The sequence below is a fragment of the Arachis hypogaea genome, chromosome 5 (assembly GCF_003086295.3).
Source record: "Arachis hypogaea cultivar Tifrunner chromosome 5, arahy.Tifrunner.gnm2.J5K5, whole genome shotgun sequence".
Lineage (NCBI taxonomy): Eukaryota > Viridiplantae > Streptophyta > Magnoliopsida > Fabales > Fabaceae > Arachis > Arachis hypogaea.
The window spans coordinates 74,871,214-74,880,930 of record NC_092040.1 but is presented as its reverse complement, the minus strand read 5'-3'; the positions used below and the strand labels follow the sequence as shown (position 1 = coordinate 74,880,930).

Below are 9,717 nucleotides of genomic sequence, written 5' to 3'. Positions count from 1 at the left end.
TATCCATTGATCCAAGAGCCACATGATCCTAATCATATTATCCAAGAGGAACAAGAGTCAAGGGATCATCTCAAGGAAGCATTGGATCAATTTCAAGCAACCATGGAGTGTGTTGTGCAACAAGTGGAAAGAATGGAAAACATTGAACCAACACAACTCCACCAAGAAGAACCACCCTCCTATTATGAACCCTTTCCCCAAAATAATGAATCCTTCCACCCGCCCGAATCTCTAATAGATGAAACCCTTGGTGTTCTTGTCCAAGGGCAAGAAGAGATGAAAAGGGATATGCAAATTTCATGGCCGCCTTGGATGCGGTAACAAATCAATTAGCCTCCCAATGCTTGAACACTCAAGGAACTCCCATGGCTACATGTGGAGAATCAAATGAAGAACATAGCATGAAGGAGAGATTGGAAACGCCGGTGGGAAATGAGGGAAGTTGCTTTGTATTGGAACAATTGGAGGAAGCTTTAATTGTTGAAGACAAAGAAGAAGTGGTAGAAGACTTAGGAGATGCGGAGCCTCCATGAGAACATAGAGTTGAAGAAAACCCCTCCAAGATGATTGAAATTGATGCTAGGGAGGAAAGTGCACACCTTCCAAGGCATATTCCATATGAAGACTTGGATGGGATAGAGAAAGAATTGAGTTCCCTTGGTGATGAAGATCAAGCATCAAGTCTTAGTGGTAAAGAATCCTTTGAGCATGAAGAACCTTCTCTGGTTGGATTTGAAAGCGTTGAGGAGGTAAATTTTTCTCACCCTCCTTATTATGATTTGAGTAAAGGAAAAGGTTTAGATAAAATTGTTGAACAAAGGATTGAGATTAAGAGAACTTGTGAAGAGGTGGAAAAGGAAATAGAAGAACGAGGGTTGGTTATGCTTTGTCAAGATCTTTGGAAGCATCTTTGCCTAGGTTGCCATCTATACCTTCATTTGAGTGGGTGAAATTCATTTCTATTAGCTTTATTATCCCACTTGAATATGGTTTGCTTGAAACGGATGGCCAACTTAGGGAATGGGATGAAGCGTAAGCGGAAAAGGTTTTGTGGTGGGCGTTGCAAATCAAGGCTCATTATGGTTGATGCATCAAACATGAGATATAAAGGTTGGAGTAGTGCTCAAATAGATGGGTCTAGGAGGATTGTTGGCCACTATATAAAGAATTCACCTTACTTACCACCCGGATGGACTAATGGTGCACGAAATTGTGATCATCAATGGCGCCATCAACATGGTACGCTCAATTGCAATCTCAACTATTTATCACAACTTCGCACAACTAACCAGAAAGTGTACTGGGTCGTCCAAGTAATAAACCTTACGCGAGTAAGGGTCGATCCCACGGAGATTGTTGGTATGAAGCAAGCTATGGTCACCTTGTAAATCTTAGTCAGGCAAACTCAAATGGTTATGAATGATGTATGAATAAAACATAAAGATAAAGATAGAGATACTTATGTAATTCATTGGTGAGAATTTCAGATAAGCGTATGGAGATGCTTTGTCCCTTCCGTCTCTCTGCTTTCCTACTGTCTTCATCCAATCCTTCTTACTCCTTTCCATGGCAAGCTGTATGTAGGGTTTTACTGTTGTCAGTGGCTACCTCCCATCCTCTCAGTGAAAATGTTCAACGCACCCTGTCACTGCACGGCTATTCAGCTGTCTGTTCTCGATCATGTCGGAATAGAATCCAGTGATTCTTTTGCGTCTGTCACTAACGCCCCACAATCGTGAGTTTGAAGCTCGTCACAGTCATTCAATCATTGAATCCTACTCAGAATACCACAGACAAGGTTTAGACCTTCCGGATTCTCTTGAATGCCGCCATCAATTCTAGCTTATACCACGAAGATTCCGATTAAGGGATACAAGAGATAAACATTCAAGCCTTGTTTGCTTGTAGAACAGAAGTGGTTGTCAGGCACTCGTTCATAAGAGTGAATGATGATGAGTGTCACATAATCATCACATTCATCATGTTCTTGGGTGCAAATGAATATCTTAGACAAAGAATAAGCTGAATTGAATAGAAGAACAATAGTAATTGCATTAATACTCGAGGTACAGCAGAGCTCCACACCTTAATCTATGGTGTGTAGAAACTCCACCGTTGAAAATACATAAGAACAAAAGTGATCATTGGCTTCGGCCCCAGAGAGGGAACCAGATGAACCAAGATGAAAATACAATAGCAAAAGGTCCTATTTGTAGAGAACTAGTAGCCTAGGGTTTACAAAGATGAGTAAATTACATAAAAATCCACTTCCGGGCCCACTTAGTGTGTGCTTAGGCTGAGCATTGAAGCATTTTCGTGTAGAGACTTCTCTTGGAGTTAAACGCCAGCTTTTGTGCCAATTTGGGCGTTTAACTCCCATTCTTGTGCCAGTTCCGGCGTTTAACGCCGGGCAGTTTTGAGCTGATTTGGAACGCCGGTTTGGGCTATCAAATCTTGGGCAAAGTATGGACTATTATATATTGCTGGAAAGCCCAGGATGTCTACTTTTTAACGAAGTTGACAGCGCGCAAATTGGACTTTTGTAGCTCTAGAAAATCCACTTCGAGTGTAGGGAGGTCAGAATCCAACAGCATCTGCGGTCCTTTTCAGCCTCTGAATCAGATTTTTGCTCAGGTCCCTCAATTTCAGCCAGAAAATACCTGAAATCATAGGAAAACACAAAAACTCATAGTAAAGACCAGAAAAGTGAATTTTAAATAAAAACTAATAAAAACATACTAAAAACTAACTAAAACATACTAAAAACATACTAAAAACAATGCAAAAAGCGTATAAATTATCCGCTCATCAACTAACAATGATGATCAACCTCAAGACGGGTGTGAAAACAAAGTGTGGGATCCCGGATTAGAAAAAAGAGGATCAACTTTGGGAGCCCCAAGCCTGTGAAGAACTCCATCAACACTTGGCTCAATATATGAAAAATCTTGGGGCACAATGGAGAACCAAGCATTGGTGGAAGTTCGAAGATGAGTACAAGCACAAGCCACCTTGATAAGGAGCTCCCCATAAGACCAACTTAAGGACAATAAATAAAAGTGCTAGGTGGGAAACACCCCACCATGGTAAAATCCTTTCATTTTTTCTTTAGAACTAGTTTAATTTCATGTTTAGATTAGTTGGTTGAGTTTAATTCGTATTTTATCATGTTAAATAAGGTTTTAGGGTGTTTTGGTAGTTGCTCGGAGGTTTGGAATGCTTGGATTGGTACAAAAACGTAGAAAAATTTTGAAAAACAGAGCACCATCCACGCGTACGCCCACTGCGCGCGTATGCGCGCATCAAGCGTTTTCGACCATCCACGCGCGCGCGCCAATTACGTGTACGCGTGGATTGAGAAGTTCCACATTCCATACATTTTCCAGAGAGTTATGCCTGTGCTGCGCCTACGTTGTGCCTTTGGCACAACCCCACTCACGCGCACGCGCACATGACGCGCACGCGTCACTCTCGAAATAAGCCATCCGCGCCCGCGCGCCATGCATGCGTACGCGTGGATGCCCTTCTTTCAATCCACTTCTTTTCTTCTCCTCTTTCCATTTATTTCCTCCTCCTTTCTTCTTTCCATCTCCTACCCTTCATCCAACACTTCCAAACACCATCGATAACCATTTATTTTAGTTAGTTAATTAGTTAGTTAGTTAGTTTGTTAGATAGCTTTAGTTTAGTTTTCATTTTATTTTCTCCATCTTCATTATAATTGTTGGCTTATTGATCTTGTTTACTATACATTGCTGCCCCTTATTACCTAAATGCTATTTTAGCATGAATGTTTTTAGATAATCTGTGTTAGACTATTCAATTGAGGTTATATTTTGCTACTTGGTTTTGAGTTTTTCATGCTTACCTTTTGAAAAATACCATGTGATGAGAATTGCCTTTGAGCTTGTAACTCTTTTGAATTGCATGTTGTAGCTAGCCACCATATGGTTTGAGCCTTATTATCGATTAGGCAACCTCTTGATGGATGATGTTATGCATTTACCTTAATGCATTGTGTTTCATGATCATATGCATCCATATAAGTTTGACTTGAATGCTTTCATGCTTCTTTAATGCTTGTTTCACCTTACAAGTTCACTTAAAGCATCTCAAGCATACTAGAATGAGTAAAGTGCATGCTTCTTTTGTGACATAACTTTTAGGCTAATGTGTTGGTAGACGAAATTGTGATCAACAATTTTAGCTCTTTGGTATGTGCACAAAAACATTAACTCAGCACTTTCTTTTCACAACTCCGTTCAACTAACCAGCAAGTGTACTGGGTCGTCCAAGTAATAAACCTTACGTGAGTAAGGGTCGATCCCACAGAGATTGTTGGTATGAAGCAAGCCATGGTCACTTTGTAAATCTCAGTTAGGCAGATTAAAATTATTTTATGCATTTTCGAATAATTAATAGTAAATAGAAAATAAAAAGGGATAGAAATACTTATGTAAATCAATAGTGGAAATTTCAGATAGGCGTATAGAGGTGCTGTGCTCCTCTTGAAACTCTACTTCACTACTCACTCTTTCTTCAATCTTTCTTAATCCTTTCCATGGCAAGCTGTATGTAGGGCATCACCATCATCAATGGCTACTTTTAATCCTCTCGGGAAAATGGTCCTATGCGCTGTCACTGCACGGCTAATCGTCTGGAGGCATCACCCTTGGTTGATGGCTACATCCCATCCTCTCAGTGAAAATGGTCCAAATGCTCTGTCACAGCACGGCTAATCATCTGTCGGTTCTCAATCAGGTTGGAATAGAATCCCTTGATTCTTTTGCGTTTGTCATCACGCCCAGCCTTCAGGAGTTTGAAGCTCGTCACAGTCATTGAATACCGGAATCCTACTCAGAATACCACAGACAAGGTTAGACTTTCCGGATTCCCGGGATCCTACTCGGAATACCACAGACAAGGTTAGACATTCCGGATCCCCATGAATGCCGCCATCTATCTAGCTTATACCACGAATATTCTGTTGGGGAATCTAAGAGATATGCGCCCGGCCTAAGGTAGAACGGAAGTGGTTGTCAATCACGCGCATTCATAGGTGAGAATGATGATGAGTGTCACGGATCATCACATTCATCAATTGTTGTGCAACGTATATCTTGGAATAAGAATAAGAGAAAATTGAATGAAAAGTAATAGTAATTGTATTGAAACTTGAGGTACAGCAGAGCTCCACACCCTTAATCTGTGGTGTGCAGAAACTCCACCGTTGAAAATACATAAGTGAAAGGTTCAGGCATGGCCGAATGGCCAGCCCCCCCAAAACGTGCTCAATGGCCTCCTAAGATGAAGAATAAAACAAAACTGAGACCAAAGATGAAACATGGTGAAAAAGACATCTAATACAATAGTTAAAATGTTCTATTTATAATAAACTAGCTCCTAGGGTTTACATGAGTAAGTAATTGATGCTTAAATCCACTTTCGGGGCCCACTTGGTGTATGTTTGGGCTGAGCTTGATCTATCCACGAGCTGAGGCTTTTCTTGGAGTTGAACTCCAAGTTATGACGTGTTTTGGGCATTCAACTCCGGATCATGACGTTTTTCTGGCGTTTAACTCCAGACAGCAGCATGTACTTGGCGTTGAGCGCCACTTTACGTCGTCAATTACCGAATAAAGTATGGACTATTATATATTGCTGGAAAGCTCTGGATGTCTACTTTCCAACGCTGTTGAGAGCGCGCCATTTGGAGTTGTGTAGCTCCAGAAAATAGAATTCGAGTGCAGGGAGGTCAGATTCCAACAGCATCAGCAGTCCTTTTGTCAGCCTTTTTCAGAATTTTGCTCAAGTCCCTCAATTTCAGCCAGAATTTACCTGAAATCACAAAAAAACACACAAACTCATAGTAAATGTCCTTAATTTGGATCTTTGATTGGCTTAGTGATGAGCGGATAATTTATACGCTTTTTGGCATTGTTTTTAGGTTCGTTTTTAGTAAGTTCAAGCTACTTTCAGGGATGTTTTCATTAGTTTTTATGTTAAATTCATATTTCTGGACTTTACTTTGAGTTTGTGTGTTTTTCTGTGATTTCAGGTAATTTCTGGCTGAAATTGAGGGACTTGAGCAAAACTCTGAAAAAGGCTGACAAAAGGACTGCTGATGTTGTTGGAATCTGACCTCCCTGCACTCAAAATAAATTTTCTGGAGCTACAAAACTCCAATTGGCGCACTGTCAATGGCATTGGAAAGTAGACATCCAGAGCTTTCCATCAATATATAATAGTTCATACTTTATTCGGGAATTGACGACGTAAATTGACATTGAACGCCAAGTACGTGCTGTTGTCTGGAGTTAAACGCCAGAAACACGTCATGATCCGGAGTTGAACGCCCAAAACACGTTATAACTTGGCGTTCAACTCCAATAAACACCTCAGCTCGTGGATAGATCAAGCTCAGCCCAAACATACACCAAGTGGGCCCCGGAAGTGGATTTATGCATCAATTACTTACTCATGTAAACCCTAGTAGCTAGTTTATTATAAATAGGACTTTTTACTAGTGTATTAGATATCTCTGGACGCCTAGTCCTTAGACCATGGGGGCTGGCCATTCGGCCATGCCTGAACCTTTCACTTTTGTATTTTCAACGGTGGAGTTTCTGCACAGCATAGATTAAGGGTGTGGAGCTCTGCTGTACCTCAAGTTTCAATAAAATTACTATTATTTTCTATTCAATTCTCTTTTATTCCTATTCTAAGATATTTGTTGCACTTCAACTTGATGAATGTGATGATCCGTGACACTCATCATCATTCTCACCTATGAACACGCGTGACTGACAACCACTTCCGTTCTACCTTAGGCTAGGCGCATATCTCTTAGATTCCCCAACAGAATCTTCGTGGTATAAGCTAGATAGATGGCGGCATTCATGGGGATCCGGAAAGTCTAACCTTGTCTGTGGTATTCCGAGTAGGATTCTGGGAATCTGGAAAGTCTAACCTTGTCTGTGGTATTCTGAGTAAGATTCCGGTATTGAATGACTGTGACAAGCTTCAAACTCCTGAAGGCTGGGCGTGATGACAAACGCAAAAGAATCAATGGATTCTACTCCAACCTGATTGAGAACCGACAGATGATTAGCCGTGCTGTGACAGAGCATTTGGACCATTTTCACTGAGAGGATGGGATGTAGCTATCAACAATGGTGATGCCTCCAGACGATTAGCCGTGCAGTGACAACGCATAGGACCATTTTCCCGAGAGGATTAAAAGTAGCCATTGATGATGGTGATGCCCTACATAAAGCTTGCCATGGAAAGGAGTAGGAAGGATTGGATAAATGTAATAAAAAAGTAGAGATTCGAGAGGAGCACAGCATCTCCATACGCCTATCTGAAATTCCCACTATTGATTTACATAAGTATTTCTATCCCTTTTTATTTTCTATTTATTATTAATTTTCAAAACTCATAACCATTTAATCTGCCTAACTGAGATTTACAAGGTGACCATAGCTTGCTTCATACCAACAATCTCTGTAGGATCGACCCTTACTCACGTAAGGTATTACTTGGATGACCCAGTACACTTGCTGGTTAAGTTGAACGGAGTTGTGAGCTTCTCTAACAGTGCCTAGAACTCTTTTATCACAATTTCGTCCACCAAGTTTTTGGCGCCGTTGCCGGGGATTGTTCGAGTATGGACAACTGACGGTTCATCTTGTTGCTCAGATTGGGTAATCTTCTTTTCAAAAACTTTTTCAAAAATCCAAAAAAAATCATAAAATCATAAAAACCAAAAATATTTTGTGTTCTTGTTTGAGTCTTGAGTCAAATTTTAAGTTTGGTGTCAATTGCATGCTTTAAAAAAATTTCTTCCATTTTTCGAAAAAAATTCATGCATTCATGGTGTTCTTCATGATCTTCAAGTTGTTCTTGGTAGGTCTTCTTGTTTGATCTTGATGTTTTCTTGTTTTGTGTCTTTTGTTGTTTTTCATATGCATTTTTGCATTCATAGTGTCCATGCATTAAAGATTTCTAAGTTTGGTGTCTTGCATGTTTTCTTTGCATAAAAAATTTTTCAAAATTATGTTCTTGTTGTTCATCATGATCTTCAAAGTGTTCTTGGTGTTCATCTTGACATTCATAGTGTTCTTGCATGCATCTTGTGTTTTGATCCAAAATTTTTATGTTTTGGGTCATGTTTGTGTTTTTCTCTCTCCTCATTAAAAATTAAAAAATCAAAAAATATCTTTTCCTTATTTCTCTCCAAATTTTCGAAAATTTGAGTTGACTTAGTCAAAAATTTTCAAAATTAGTTGTTTCTTACAAGTCAAGTCAAATTTTCAATTTTAAAAATCTTATCTTTTAGTTTCTTGTTAGTAATTAATTTTAATTTTAAAATTAAATCTTTTTATCTTTTTTCTTATCTTTTTCAAAAATTTTATCTTTTTCAAAATTTGATTTCAAAATATCTTATCTAACCTCTTATCTCCTTATCTTTTTAAAATTAAAATTTCAAATCTTTTTCAATCAACCAACTAACTTTTTGTTTGTTTCTTATCTTTTTCAAAACCACCTAACTACTTTTCCCTCTCTAATTTTCGAAAATATCTCATCTCTTTTTCAAAAATTCTTTTTTGTTTTAAATTTTAATTTTAATCTTATCTTATCTCTAATTTTTCAAAATTACTAACCCCTTTTTAAAATTATTTTCGAGATTTCCCCTCTCTTTTCTTATTCTATTTAATTATTTAAATTACTAACACTTCTCTTCACATCTCTCCATCTAAATATCCGAACCCACTATTCTACATTCTTCTCCCCTTTCTTCTTCTACTAACATAAAGGAATCTCTATACTGTGACATAGAGAATTCCTCTTCTTTTCTTGTTTTCTTCTCTTTCATATGAGAAGGAACAAAGACAAAAGCACTCTTGTTGAAATTGATCCAGAACCTGAAAGGACTCTGAAGAGAAAATTAAGAGAAGCTAAGTTACAACAATCTAAAGGTAACCTTTCAGAAACATTAGAACAAGAGAAGGAGATGGCAGCCGAAAATAATAATAATGCAAGGAGAATGCTTGGTGACTTCACAAAGCCAACGTCCAAATTTGATGGAAGAAGCATCTCCATTCCTGCCATAGGAGCCAACAACTTTGAGCTGAAACCTCAGCTAGTTGCCTTAATGTAACAAAACTGCAAGTTTTATGGACTTCCATCTGAAGATCCTTATCAGTTTTTAACTGAGTTCTTGCAGATCTGTGAGACTATAAAGACGAATGGAGTTGATCCTGAAGTCTACAGACTCATGCTTTTCCCTTTTGCTGTAAGAGACAGAGCTAGAATATGGTTGGATTCACAACCCAAGGATAGCCTGGACTCCTGGGATAAGCTGGTCACTGCCATCTTGGATAAATTCTTTCCTTCTCAAAAGCTGAGCAAGCTTAGAGTGGATGTTCAAACCTTCAAACAAAAAGATGGTGAATCCCTCTATGAAGCTTGGGAAAGGTACAAGCAGTTGACCAAAAGGTGTCCATCTGACATGTTTTCAGAATGGACCATATTAGATATATTCTATTATGGTCTATCTGAGTTTTCGAAAATGTCATTGGACCATTCTATAGGTGGATCCATTCACCTAAAGAAAACACCTGCAGAAGCTCAAGAACTCATTGACATGGTTGCAAATAACCAATTCATGTACACTTCTGAGAGGAATTCCGTGAATAATGGGACACCTCAGAG

The 9,717-nt window shown here is 39.0% G+C and overlaps 1 non-coding gene across 1 annotated transcript; it reads right to left on the bottom strand.

Moving 5' to 3' along the window:
- Positions 1 to 9,412: 9,412 nt before the first annotated feature.
- Positions 9,413 to 9,516, bottom strand: LOC112804947 (small nucleolar RNA R71). The gene has a single exon (XR_003203564.1). It is a non-coding gene; the product is annotated as a small nucleolar RNA R71 (small nucleolar RNA).
- Between the last annotated feature and the right edge of the window lie 201 nt (positions 9,517 to 9,717).